The 14,496-nt window shown below is 47.3% G+C and overlaps 1 protein-coding gene across 2 annotated transcripts in view; it reads right to left on the bottom strand.

Annotated features, from left to right (window-relative positions):
* The window catches only part of ASTN2 (astrotactin 2), a 742,933-nt gene that overhangs the window by 515,052 nt on the left and 213,385 nt on the right, over positions 1-14,496 (bottom strand). The gene's annotated exons all lie outside the window — the stretch shown is intronic.

Below are 14,496 nucleotides of genomic sequence, written 5' to 3'. Positions count from 1 at the left end.
ATGCTTTGAGCCCACAGAGACAGGGACACTGTGTGCCTGGTTTTCCACTGCCATCTCAGGGCCTAGCAGGGTGTCTCCGACATGATAGGCATGCAGCTGAAGGCATGGATGAAGGTCTTGTTGGAAGTCATGGGCAGGGATCTAGCAGGAAATTCTGGAATCTAGGAAACGGGACTCAGCAGCAGCAGCGCTAGAAAGAACTTAGAAAGGACTCTCCTAAGACAGGGCATGTACTGGGACCATGGACGCTGATCTTAGAATGAGGCCAGAGAAGCTATCAGGGATCCTGGGATGCTGTAATTATCAGTGTAGCTACCTGTCTCAAGATCTTGTCCATTTATTTCCATGCATTCTGCCTGCAAGCAGAATTTCTTCAAGACCCTTCCAAATCTTGGACTCTATGAACAGAGCTACTGACGTCACAACATTCCACTGAAGGGGAGCACACCGACCCTTCTCAGCCAACATCTTCATCTTCGGGAAGGTAACCAGGGCGACAGATACAGGGGGAGGTCAGATGTCACAGCTACTCCCCAGAACCTTCACAAATAGACTGCACATAGGGCCTTTTTATTTCTAGACGCTGTTCTGACAAAATGGACTATTTCTATGGCCTGAAGGAGAAATATGAGGGCTATGCACCGAAACAAAATATTAAATACTACCACTTGGTCTGGACAGTGCCCATGGTTTCTGGAAGTGTTCTCTTTCAGCCACAGTCCTTCCACAACGCCTTCTACCCCGGAAAACAAGATCTAAATAAAACCAGCACACACCAACTGCTTCCCCCTCCTCCCACCCCTGAGGGAAAGAATGTCTTGCAGAGGCATCAAAATTAAACCACATTTAGTCATCAATGTTGCAAAGAGTCATCGTGGAAAATAAAATAAAATTTCATGAAATGGGGCCAAAGCCAGATAATTGAAGTTATAAGATGTCAAGACCCATAAAGAGAATTTCTCACTTCCCGAGAAAAATCTTTAAATTCTGATTCTTGGGGACAGAATTGTATACATGCCCATATGATTATATTTTTAGCAGTAGAGTTCAATTTATCTAGATTATTACTTTGCTTACTTGTTTTACTAGGAAGAGTTCTATAAAATCTCTCACTTTGATTATATAGTCATCAACTTGCTGAACTTCTCTCACTTGTTTCCTTTACCTATTTGGGAGCTGTGTTGTTCCTGCACATAAGCATAGATTTCATTTGTCTCCTGGTGAACCGTCCTTTTAATAATTAATTAGTGACATTTTTTAGACCTAAAAATAAACAAACCTTTATTCTTCAGATGACATGATTTAAATATATAAAACCCTAAAAACTCCAACAACAAAACAACTTAGATCTAATTAACACATTCAGTAAAGTTGCAGGACACATTAGCATACAAATATCTGTAGCATTTCTACACACTAACAATGGATTCTCTAAAAGGGAAATAAAGAATATGGTTCCACTTAGAATGAGGCCAGAGAAGCTATCAGGGATCCAATACATCAAAAACAGGGATACAATAGCATCAAAAACAATAAAATACTTAGAATTAAATTCAACCAAAGAGGTGAAAGACCTCTACATTGAAAACTACAAGACACTGCTAAAAAAAAAATTGCAGAAGATTTCAATAAATTGAAAGGTATTCTGTCTGTAACAACTAGAAGAATTAATGATGTTAAAATATCCATACTGCCCAAAGCCATCTATAGATTCAATACAATCCCTATCAAGAACCCAAGGCATTTTCCCCGGAGTATTTTGTTATATATTTATATTTCTTCCCCAGCTTCCATTTGATTGGTGTTTGGTTAGTATATATGTTTTCTTTTCCTTCTCTGTCAAACTTCTGTGTCTATGTTTTAGGAAAATTATACATCTGAGCTTTAATATGCAAATTATATTTACTGTGATTCCCCATGCCCTTGGCTTATTGCTACGTTACCTTTCATCTTTTCCTTCCTTGTCCTTTCTCTTCACTTTTATCCCATCCCACCTGCCTGCCCGCCATGACACCAGCTTCTACGCGCAGAGCCCAGGCTTCACATTTCTCCCTCTTCCCTGATACCTGAGGACTTCCCTTTCTTCATTTTGAGTTGAACTTACATTTATTGAAAGAAGCTATATTTCACCCAGCATAGCATGTGTGTGTGTGTGTGTGTGTGTGTGTGTGTGTGTGTGTGTGTGTATGTGTAAGGAAGAGGACCTCATCAGCTTACAGCACCAAGCTGTTCAAAGTCTAACCCATTTGCCAGCTTTCTTTCCATAGAGGAATGGGAGCTTCTGTTACAAATAAAAACATTTCTGTCTTTCAAAACATATATTCTAGATTTGGAACTTTTCCCCAAAGTATTAAAGCCCAATATAAAAGTATAGAATAGGAGCTGATGAAAGAGTCCCAACTGCTCAGCAACATCCTCCACTCCCTGCCCCTGAGCGTCTATTTGGAGCACAGCTTGCTGAGGCCCCTGCACTCCACCCCACATCCTCAGCATGTTTAACCATGTCTTCCCCAAACATGGGGAAATCAGAGCTTCTCCTGGTAACCTCCTAAGGCATTTACCCGTTTGATTACAGTTGTATCAGAAAAGAGCCCACGCTGCCAGCTTTTAATAATGTGTTTTACCCCAATTCCCCAATAGTCAATTCTACTGCAGGTTATAAGGCCTACATGCTTTCACACGTTCAAATGGCATGCAGAGAGGGCAGTTTGTAAGTCGGGGGGCTTCCATGCCTGGGTCTCCTAGTTCCTGTCTGTGGCATGGATGAGGTCTCCCTTCTACCATCCTTGGCATCTACAAGCAGGTCAAATGAGATGACCTTGACATTCACTTCCATCTCTGATGGATGAAGAGAACGTTGGAAACTGTTTTACCCTAGTATATGTTTGGGAGGCTGAGGCAACAAGGACTCTGAGACAAAAGGCTTTGCCTAAAGTCACACAGCTGTTAGGGTCAGGAGGAGTTGGATCTAAGATTCTCTAAGTAAAAATCTGAGATGCCCCCTTACACTGGGAGTTGCAGGATGAATCTGGCTACTGCCAGTTTTTGTATGATCTACAAGCTAAGAAGGGTTTGTTTTTTTTTTACATCTTTAAGTGGTTAGAGCAATCAAAACAAGAATATGTTAAGATATGAAAATTATATGAAATTCATATTTGAGTGTCGTTAATAAATTCCATTCTTCTCATTAAAACTTCATAAAAAATGGTACTTGATAATTATTATATATTGAATTCCATCCATAAAATTTATAGAAAATGAATGTTCTCTCATTGTATAAGTGACTTCATATTATCCTTAAGTTTACCTCTTGGTCAGCAGACCTCAAATATGTTCTATCTGGCCCTTTACTGAAAACATTTGCCGATCTTGCACGAGACAGACCATAGGCCTTTGCCAGGATGGAGCCAGCATCCCACGTCCATACACCACAAGCCAGGCTGTATCTCACTAGCAATGGCTTGAGATCCAAACCTCTTTAGCACAGTTACAGACAGGCAAGGTAGCAGAGGTACAAAAAAGTATACCGACGTACCTGGCAGATATTGCGGGTTCAGTCCCAGACAACCGCAATAAAGCCAGGCGTAACCTTTGTGCTGGTGGAGGGTCGTGCCTCCCATGTGTAGAAGACACAGCACCGGTGGAGCTCAATAACGCAAGTGCAATAACAGTAGTGCCTGTGGCCTTCAGATCATCTACAAAAGGATGAGGATCGGAGACTGGGTCCTCCCTTGACATTATGATTTTGTCACATAGTTCACAGCCTCAGTTTTTCCATCCACAAAGTGGGAATGATGGTGCTTACCTCATGAGCTTGTGAGGATCACCCTAGGTTTCACCATAAAACAGAGGTTTCATGGAATATCAAAAGCTGCATGTTTCAAAGTTCACCCCAGTATCTTATCACTTTCTCTTTCAAGAAATGAAGTCTGCCCTAGCTGGTTTGGCTCAGTGGATAGAGCATCAGCCTGTGGACTGAAGGGTCCCAGGTTCAATTCTGGCCAAGGGCACATGCCTGGGTTGCGGGTGGTGTGCCGGAGGCAGCCAATCAATGATTCTCTCTCATCATTGATGTTTCTATCTTTCTCTCCCTTTCCCTTCTTCTCTGAAATCAATAAAATATATATTAAAAAAAGGAAATGAAGTCTGTTCCTCCACTTGAGTCTGAGACAGCCTCGTGACTCTATGAGCGAGAGAATGAAGCAAGGAGAATGATGTGCGCCTTCTGAGCTTAAGCCCTAAACGTCTTGCATCTCCTTCTGCTGTGCTTGGAGCCCTCTGCCTGTGGCCCAGCCTCTGGCAGCTGGCTGAACCAGGTCAGATTAGCCTGCCTCACCCGGACCAGAAGGCCTGCCCACCTGGGCCCCAACCAAATGCCTGGATTAAGAGCCAGGTGAATGGTTGCTGCAGTAATTCACAAAGTGGCAGGGTGGTTATTTGCCACAACTCTCGCCCACAGAGCACCGGAGCCCTCCGAGGAGGGAAGTGTCCCTGAGCTGCGTCTGCAGACGCCACCAGGACTACATCCAGAGCCTTCTGTTTAAGGTTGTTTGCAGTTGCCGCTCCACCCGGCCGGGCCAGACAGAATGCACTGACAGCCACCTGGCATATTTCAGATGAACAAAGAAAACCGCCTGGAGGAGACACACACTTTCAGGAACGCAAACTTCTCTGAAAGACACATCAGGGAAGATTTATGGAAGCAGCTGTGTGCTCGGACTACCAATCAGCTCTCTGCTGCCTCAGTCCAACACGACCTGGGATGGCTGGGTTGTCGTGGTATCGGCCCTGACAGCTTCTCTCAGGAGAGGCCTGAGGTCTAGAAAAGGAAAGCCAGAGGCCCTGGAAGAAGGCTCCCAGATAAAAACACACATCGTCCCGTCTGTGAAGAAGCCAGGGCTCCGATTCCAGGATGCAGCTCATCTGCAGTGTGCATGAGAGGAGCGTTTCCATGAGCATTCCAACACGTGCTCACCGCAGCCCTGGGAGACAAGAGGGCAGGTATTGTCACACCCCAGGTGCTGGGGATGGAGTCCAAGATGGAGCAGTTTCCTCAAGGACCCACTGAACTTAAGAGCTGGGTGCACATAAGGTTCTCTGACTCCAAATACTGGGCTTCACACGAGTCAATAAATGCTTCCAATCAGATTTGTAATCAAAGGCCATTTGAGTTGGAGGAGACCTCAGGAAATGGTCCAGCCGATCACCTGCACTCTCCAAATGAGCAAGCAGGATTTATTAGTGCTCACTGTGTTCAGTGTGGCCTGCTGAGCACTTTGCATACATTAACTCCAGCGCTCTCAGCCTCCTGAGAAGGAGGCTGACTGTACTAATTGCAGACTGGGTAATAGGGATGTAGCACAGTAAGTCACTGGCCAAAGTTGAGCGAGCCAGAGGCAGAGCTGGGATATGAGTCCATACGGATCTGACTCCAAACCCTGAGTTCATTTCCACAAAGCCACGCAGCTCCTTAGATGGGAACCTTGAGGCCCGGGGACTGAAGGTCTTGTCCAAGATCACGCAGCCCGTTTGAGTTAATTGTCCATTAACTCATCACGCCTTCACTGAGCATCTGCTATTTGTCAGGGACTAAGGCTGGTATGTGGAAACGAGACACGACCTGGAAACAGTCACTGTGCTTAAGGAATTAATTAAGGGAGAAGAGAAGTGGCCATAAATTACGCTAATGAAAGGTAATTCATGACAAATATAAGGAAGATGGAGAAAAGGTTATTGAAGTTTGGAGGGAGTTTGCATGGCTTTTATTTGGGAAACTTTTGACAAGACTTCATGGAGCCCTAGCTGGTTTTGCTCCCTGGGTAGAGCATCGGCCTGTGGACTGAAGGGTCCTGGGTTCGATTCTGGCCAAGGGCACATGCCTGGGTTGCGGGATGGATCCCCAGTAGGGGGTGTGCAGGGGGCAGCGGATCAATGATTCTCTATCATTGATGTTTCTATCTCTCCCTCCCTCTCCCTTCCTCTCTGCAATCAATAAAAACATATATAAAAAAAAGACTTCATAAAGAAAGTTTCCTTAAGGCTTTCAAGGAAGAGCAGGCTTTCGGCAGAGACGGGGAGGAAAACCCAGCTGGAGAAATGGCAAGGAGGTCCAGGAAAGGGGCTTTTCACCACTGATTTGGGGCTAGACTCTGGGTACCTGGGGTCTAGCCAGTCGTCTTTCTGTCCCTGTAACTCCCTCATGGTTTCAAGTTGAACTTCCTTCTGATTATTCACTATCAGAACTTCCTTTGGCAAAAGGGGCAGCAAGCTCCGCCCAAACTCCTGGGCAGGAAGGGAAGGCTGCTGAGGGGCACAGGGCTTGGGGGCACCAAGACGGGAGCCACGGGAAACGAAGACACATCCTGTTCAATATGCAACCCAACAAGGCAAATGATGTGAAGCCATTAATGTTTCTGAATGTTTTTCCCAACCAAGAGAATAACTTATAGACGGTTACTAATAAACAGGAAAAAAACATGTTAACATCAGCCTGCTTCTGAGGTCAGCGCCTCGCGGTAAAAGAGCCTGTTGGGGCTAACCTATCAGGGCGGAGGAAAGAGCAGAATGTACCTCTACCCCAGTGTGGAGCGCAGCTGGGAACTGTGGAGGGACTTCTAGGTTCTGCCCACCTCACCAGCATCTTCTTTGTTCATGGTTTCCCCCAGATATTCTCATGATGCCCTGCACAGCGTCACTCCCATGTGCCTTCCCATATTGTCTTTCTTCTATCAGCAATGCCTTCCCAACCTCTCTCCCTGGTTCACAGGAACGAATTCGTCAAAGCCCACCTCCACTGTGAAGCCCTCTTTAATTATTTTCCCAGCTTAGTCCCATAGTCAGCAAACCGCGGCTCACGAGCCACATGCGGCTCTTTGGCCCCTTCAGTGTGGCTCTTCCACAAAATACCATGTGCGGGCACGCACGTACAGTGCGATTGAAACTTTGTGGCCCATGCACAGAAGTCGGTATTTTGTGGAAGAGCCACACTGAAGGGGCCAAAGAGCCGCATGTGGCTCGTGAGCCGCGGTTTGCCGAGCCGCAGTTTGCCGGCCACTGGCCTAGTCAACATCCCACACCACCTTCCCATGTATCCCACTGTAGTGCAAACGGCTAACGCCCTGCCCTTCACTAAGGATCAAGTGCTGATGGGCAGAGATCTGGGTGGAACACCTTCTACACGCATGACCTGCCAAAAAAAGGGGAGTGAGTGCCTTCAGATCTCACGGAGCACGGGAAAGTGACATAACCACCGGGGTTGCCTCTCCTGAGGACCTGGCACTGGGCTCCTGGGGCCAGGCGCAGCCTGCCAGGGACAGTCCTGACGGCTCGCAGAGATGCCTCCTTTCCTGAACCTGCAGCTCCTGCACTCCCTCCCAGCAGCACGGACACTACAGAGACACCTGCCAGGGCAAGGAACGCTACAGCTTCTTCCCAGCATTTATCTTGAGCAACTTCACAGCCCGGAGATCTTGGTCTGGCTAGCTGAGACGAAAACTCAAGTCATCTGAGAACTGAGATGTGGGCCCTGCCAGGGCTCTGAATTCTAGGCAAGTCAATGAGCCCAAGTGAGCTTGAATTTCCTCTTTTGTGGAGTGAAATTTGGGGGAGTTTTAAAATGAAGTATACTTGATAAGCTTAGAACATACTAAATGCTCCATAGATGCTGGTTGCACCACATCTTGTTAGTCCCATATATACCATGAAAATCTCAATTATTTCCTTCTATCCATCCATCTATTCAGATATCCTTCCATTCAGGCAGCACTAGTCTATGCCAGTTCTGTGTTAGGCATCTGGGCTACAGAGAGACATACATCGCTGTCCTTTCCATCACAGGACTGTCAAAGGAAGGAGGCAAAAGATGTGTCCACATGTACTTATGCCGAACTGAGAAGGGCTGGGACAGAGAGCAGCACAGGGCTGCAAACACCCGGGAAGGAGTGGCACGCTCCGCTGAGTGATGGCTGAGGGCAGCCTGGGGCCTGGGCGTCTTCACAGAGAAGACTTCGCATTTTGAACAAATGAATATCGGTTTGTGGCCTGAAGAAGAGCAGGGAGAAGAGGAGGGAGGGCGTGAGCAGTGCACACACTTGGGAGGCATGTAGGGAGAAGGGAGAAAGGGCCAGTGTGCTGGAGGCCACAGAATGCAGTGACCAGGGCCTGGCGGGGGTGGGAGGGAGGCTGGAATCCAGGCCAGGAAGGACTTTATGTAGCAGGCTATGGCGACTAAATCCTATTAAACAGTGTGTCCTTCATCCTACAGGTTCTTGCTTCTCAAATTGGGTAAATGGATCCCTACAGGGTAGTGATGCAGACAACATTAACAGTCATAATAAACTAGAAGTGATAAGAACAGTAAACAATAAAGCAACAGCCCACAGGTGCAACTGGCCGTGTGCCCAGTGCGTTCCCAGCAATATCTCATTTGATCCTAAGGGAACCCTTTGAGGATGGGACAGTATCACCCTAGGGCCGTGGTCGGCAAACTGCGGCTCACAAGCCACATGCGGCTCTTTGGCCCCTTGAGTGTGGCTCTTCCACAAAATACCAAGTGCGGGCGCACACGTACAGTGCGATTGAAACTTCGTGGCCCATGCACAGAAGTCGGTTTTTGGCCTGGGCGAGTCTATTTTGAAGAGGTACTGTTGATATTTGGCTCTGTTGACTGATGAGTTTGCCGACCACTGCCCTAGGGTAATCAGCATAGCGCGGTTCTTCTTCCTGGGATCCCCGTGTTCCCTACAGACTTCAGACAATGCTAAGTAATCTACCTGACAAACAATGTAACATAATTCAGACTAAAATAAGCATACTTTGTAAAATAGAATAGCATGGATTTTTTTAAAGCTGGACCCTGGGATGTGGGCTTGGACCACTGTCATTGGAGCACAGCTGCAGGCCCTGCGGGGTATGCTGATTCCCATCGGCCTTCACTGCTAATGCTTGAGGAGCGCCGCTGCCTGTGACAGGGCACCAGGAAAGCGTTCTGGGCAGGGGAGTGACACGGCCAGATTTACTGTGTTTTTAAAAGATCATTCCAGCCGTCCGGAGGGAAGACGGCTCTGGGGATGAAGAGGCTGCTGCAAGATACGGATGAGGGATACTGAAACCTCCACCAAGTCCGAGGTACTGGCTTGGACATAGGGGATGGAGGTATGAGCCTCAGGAGGTAAAATGAGCAGGCCTTGACAACAACAATCTCAGCTACTCTTGCTCAATTGGCGTGGCTCAGTGGTTGAGCGTTGACCTATGAACCAGGAGGTCTCAGTTCAATTCCCAATCAGGACACATGCCTTGGTTGTTGGCTCAATACCCAGTGTGGGGTATACAAGAGGCAGCCAATCAATGATGAGAGAGCTCATCATTGATGTTTCTATCTCTCTCTCTCCCTCTCCCTTCCTCTCTGAAATAAATTTATATATATAAATATATAAAAGAGTATTAGCTACTCTTTATTGAGAGGGTCTGGTATGTGCCAGGCCCTGGACTATAACTTTCGCAGGCATTGCCTCACAACTTAAATAGGATGTTAGTATTACTAACCCTATTTTACAGATGAGAAAACTGAGGCAAAACACAGCTTCTTCATTTGCTTAAGGTCATTCTATGATTGAACTACATTTCAAAGACAAAACCCTGCTTTTAAAGACCCCCGAGTCTCAGGAATCCCTTCCTCGCATCCCTCAAATCTTATGCTGCTTTATTTGAAAGCCAAGGTCTCCTTCACAAGGCACACCGCCTTGGGGGAGTGATTACCCAACAGCTGCCCGTGAAACCCTACACAGATATGAAGGCAGCAGCCAAGCCCTGCATTGCCTCCCCGTCTGCCTCCAGACGATGCGTTTCAGCATCCACTGGCCTCTCGGGAGGGGGCCACTGCTACCAAAAACACATTGGAGCTGCTTCTAACCATGTGTTCAATTCCAGGACAACAGCTTTCCGCTTCGCATTGTGCCATGTACCTCTGGGCACCATGGACTGGGCGCGGAGCCTAATGAAGAGGAGGGAGGCCAGGTGCTCCCACTCCGGGCCAGCAGGCCCCCGGCCACCTCCGCGGCAGCAGGAGGAGAGAGACAGTGACAGATTGAGGATTTAGACCATCGTATTTGGGATTTTTGACAAACCGTGTGGGCTAAGACAGCACTTCCAAAACTGCATTTCTATGTTTGCTTCTGTTCCTACATGTTCCGGGTGGGGGTGGTGGTGAATAAACTCTGTGGCCAGGATGGTTTCTCAGACACTGAGGTAAACAAAGCAATTCAGGTCTCTGGGCTGCAGGACTTTCCAGGGTCTGATACATTTGGAAATTTCCAAGGGGAAGCGGGCATGTGCAGAATTCCCCAAACTTTTATGAACCAGGACGTTCACTTGACCACGGAAATCCTGGGGCGTGTGTGAGCTGTGAAGTGCAGGGCTGGTGCCTGCTCTCCTTGGCTTCTCTCTTGCAAAAACCTTACCCAATGGTGGCAGTAAATCGCGGGCTCCATGTCCTAAAGCCATGAAAAAAAATTGTTTTCACAGCCCCCACTTGGACACATTTAACACCCTATGCACCAGGGAGTCCGCCTCCGGGAAACAGGATCCCTGGAGGCCTGCACCCGGAGTTGCTGGTTTATACTGCATCCCTCTGAACCATCCATCCGAAAGTGATAAAACTGGGCCACTTTCCAATGAGCCGACGTTGAGGTTCATATACTCATTTATTCAACGAATATGATCCAATACTTTTTATGTATTTGGTTTAAGGATATGAAATATATTTTAGAGAGAAAAATAATAAAAAAGCAAATAAGATAACTTTAGAGCATAATATTACGGAGGAAGTAGGGGGTGATATCACAGTAGCAGGTGGAGGGTGGGAAGGAGGAACACCTTAGATGGGTCCGCATGGAGGACAGTTCCAAGGAGTTGACATTGGCATTGAGAGCTGGGAGGTGAGACGGGACCAGCCAGCCAGGGGGGCAGCTGGGGAGTGGTATGAGGTCTGGCCAGGGTGAGGGATAGGTGGTTCTTGCAACAGGAAGGAAGTCCCTGTGGCTGCAGCGTAAGGAAAGGCTAATCAAGCGAAGAGAGCAGGAGCCAGACCCAGGGGGGAGCGGGTCTGAAGGCTGGGCACAGAGTGGGGATGGTCTTCCAAGAATCAGAGGAAACCACTGAATGAGTTAAAACAGGGGAGTAACCTTCTCTGGTCTATGTGTCTGAAAGGATTGCTCTGGCTGCCTCAGGAGACTGCATCTGGAGGCGGGGATAGTTGCAAGTGGGAGAGGAGAGGTGGCAGTGGTCAGAATGATGACAAAGAAAGGGAGGGCGGATTTCAGATACATTTAGGGTGGAAATGAATGTCTTCCTGCATTTTCGTAGGCCCCATTTAACTTACAAATTAAAACAACTTGATAGCTAATTATGGCCTAAGTCAAACAACAGATTTTCTTTAATAATCTCATTCTGAAATTCGGCTCTAAGAGAAGGAAACAGATTCCAAAGTGAAGGCCACATTTTATCCAAAAAAAAGGAAAAGGGTTCCATGTGGTAGTGTTTATGATGGCGAACTATTACAAAGAGCCCAAATGCATAATGATGGGGGCCTCGTTAAGGCAGTTGTGGTGCATAAAAGGAAAATTTTGAGGAAAGAATTGGGTGACATAGAACATGTTTACATTATAACACTAAGAAAATGAATTCAGGCTGGTAAAGAAAAGGGAGGCTATAAACTTGGAATCAAGCGTATTTATGGGAGCTGTATTGGCAGAGACAAAGGAGGGTGATTCTTGGTGAACGGTGGAGGAAGGAAGATGGATTGGTATGGCTGAGCAAGATTACAAGTGACCCTGAATGTCCAACCCAGAACCCATATAAGACAACAATTATGCAGTTCCTGATACTCATTAGCTGAGCATTCCATGGTAGTCTACACTCATCACTTCATCAGATTTTTACAGCAATCCTCTGATGTGGGGATTGGCATGCCATTCTACAGAACAGGAAAACGGAGGCTTGGGGACATCCGATGACTCTTCCAAAGCCATGCAGGTTGAAACTGACTGGGCTGGGATTAGCACCCAGGCATTGCTGACCTCAAGGCAACTGTTCTTTATCATTCAAACAGTTCAGCCCGGGGTTGACCACAGGAGATCCAAAAAGGGACTTCAACATCTCCTTCTGCCTCAATGTGTGACCTCAGCATCACGTGTGGATCTTGGTTTTTCAATGGATACAGCATTTCACAGGGTTAGGACCCAGACATTCTCTCAACCAACAGCCAGTGTCTACCATGTGTGCAGGCACTGATTTAGGCCCAGAAGTGGAAATATGACTCATACCATAAGATAATTTCCTCTCTCAAGAACTCTCTGTCTAGCTAAGGAGAGAGCCAGACCAAAGAAGATTATATTCCTAAAAAAGGAAATCAGGGCTTCACACATGTACAAAGATATGGGCAAAGTCACTCAGGGGAGAATTCAGAGTGAACTGTGACAGTCAGTGATGTCCTCACGGAAATGTGCCATTCAAGTTAAGCTTGAAAAGACAGGTAGGACTTCCTAGCATAGAACACAGTGGTTTAATGAAAAAGTCAGGAACCAGACTGCTTAGTTCTTCCTGGCTCTAGTCCTTGTTAGGGTGTCTCTTTGGGCAGGTTACTGCAGCCATCTGTGTCTTAGTGATATCATCTGTAAAATGGAAATTAATATTGTGCCTGCTTCTTACGGTTGCCGAGGATCAAAAGAAGATACACACACACACACACACACACACACACACACACACACTTTAGCCTGCTGCTTGGAATAAGTGTCAATAGATGGCAATTATTCTCAGAGTCCAGGTGGGAGATTTCAGGCAGAGAGAATGGTATGGAAAAGAATGTGGGAGTGGAAGACATGGATTTAGAAGAGACAGCAGAGAGGCTGGAGCTCTGTGGTAGCCCCAGATATCACCATCCTAAGCCTGAGCACTTCTGAAGGTACCGGACAGCAATGAAGCTCAGAGAGAGGAGCAGTGACATAATCAGAACCAAGTTCATAGGAACTGGAGAAGTGAGAGGCAGAGAAGACTGGCAAGCTGGAGACTATTGAGTGGACTGAAGGAAATGAGATTTGGAAATCAGGTAATGCTAAAGGGATCTGTCCCATGCACAAAGTCACACAGATGGTCAGAGGAGGAAAAGGAGGAGGAGGAGGAGGAGGAGGAAGGAGTTGGAGGAAGAGGAGAAGGAAAAAGAAGAGGAATGAGGAGGAGATGGAGGAGGAGGAAGAAGAAGGAGTAAGAGGAGGACATGGAGGAGGGGGGAGGAGAAGGAGAAGGAGAAGAAAGAGAAAAAGAAGGAGGAGGAGGAGAAGAAGAAGAAGAAGAAGAAGGAGGAAGAGGAGAAGGAGGAAGAGGAGGAGGAGGAGGAGGAATAGGAGGAGGAAGAGGAGGAGGAGGAGGATGAGAAGGAGGAGGAGAAGTAGTTGGAGGAGGAGGGGGGAGGAGAAGGAGAAGGAGGGGGAGATGGAGGAAGAGGAGGAGGAGGAGGGAAGGAAGAGGAGAAGAAGGAGGTGGTGGTGAAAATGATGATGTGGAGGACAGAAATGGAAGAGGAGAAGGAAAATGAGGGAAAGATCTATTTTTTATTGCATGGTGGGCTATGCGCTAAGATATTATAAACACTCTGTGAGTTGGAGAAGCAGAGTGACTCTCCACGGTGACGTGAATTGAACAGAAATTCAAATCTGAACCCAGTTTGAACCAGTTCTGTCTAACTTACAACGTTCCCACTCCTAACCCCATATTCAGGCTGAGAAAGAAGGAGCAGGCACCGTGCTCTGGGAGCCCAGCCTGGGGATCCCTCCATGAGAACATTCTCCCCCTCGTGCCATCCCCCACATGACACCAGCCTCCATTTAAAGAGCATCTGCTCTGCTCGGTCCCTGGGCTGAGCACTTCCCATAGACTATCGCTAACCTTCTGAACCGCTCTAAAAGACGCATGCCGCGTTCCCATTCTCAGAGGAGGCAGCAGGCTCAGAAACCCTACCCCAGTGGGTCGGCAAACCGTGGCTCGCGAGCCACATGCGGCTCTTTGGCCCCTTGAGTGTGGCTCTTCCACAAAATACCACGTGCGGGTACGCACGTGCAGTGCGATTGAAACTTCATGGCCCATGCGCAGAAGTCGGTTTTCGGCCTGGGCGAGTCTATTTTGAAGAGGTGGCGTTAGAAGAAGTTGGGGTACATTCGCTGAGATCGACCCCTCAGATTGAGGACGTTTTTAGCAAAGGCCAGCTTAGGAGTACCCTAATTAGGTTAATAACAATGTACCTACCAGTATAGTTTATGTTTAAAGAATTTGGCTCTCAAAAGAAATTTCAATCGTTGTACTGTTGATATTTGGCTCTGTTGACTAATGGGTTTGCCGACCACTGCCCTAGCCTGCACCCAGGGGCACAGGCCTGCTGTCTCCAAGGCCCCCGCTGAGACGATCCATCAGGGAGACAGAGGCATGACTACCATGAGCACAGGG

Source organism: Myotis daubentonii, chromosome 11, assembly GCF_963259705.1.
Source record: "Myotis daubentonii chromosome 11, mMyoDau2.1, whole genome shotgun sequence".
Taxonomy (NCBI): domain Eukaryota; kingdom Metazoa; phylum Chordata; class Mammalia; order Chiroptera; family Vespertilionidae; genus Myotis; species Myotis daubentonii.
The sequence above is the reverse complement of the archived record's forward strand: the minus strand, read 5'-3'. Positions and strand labels throughout refer to the sequence as shown.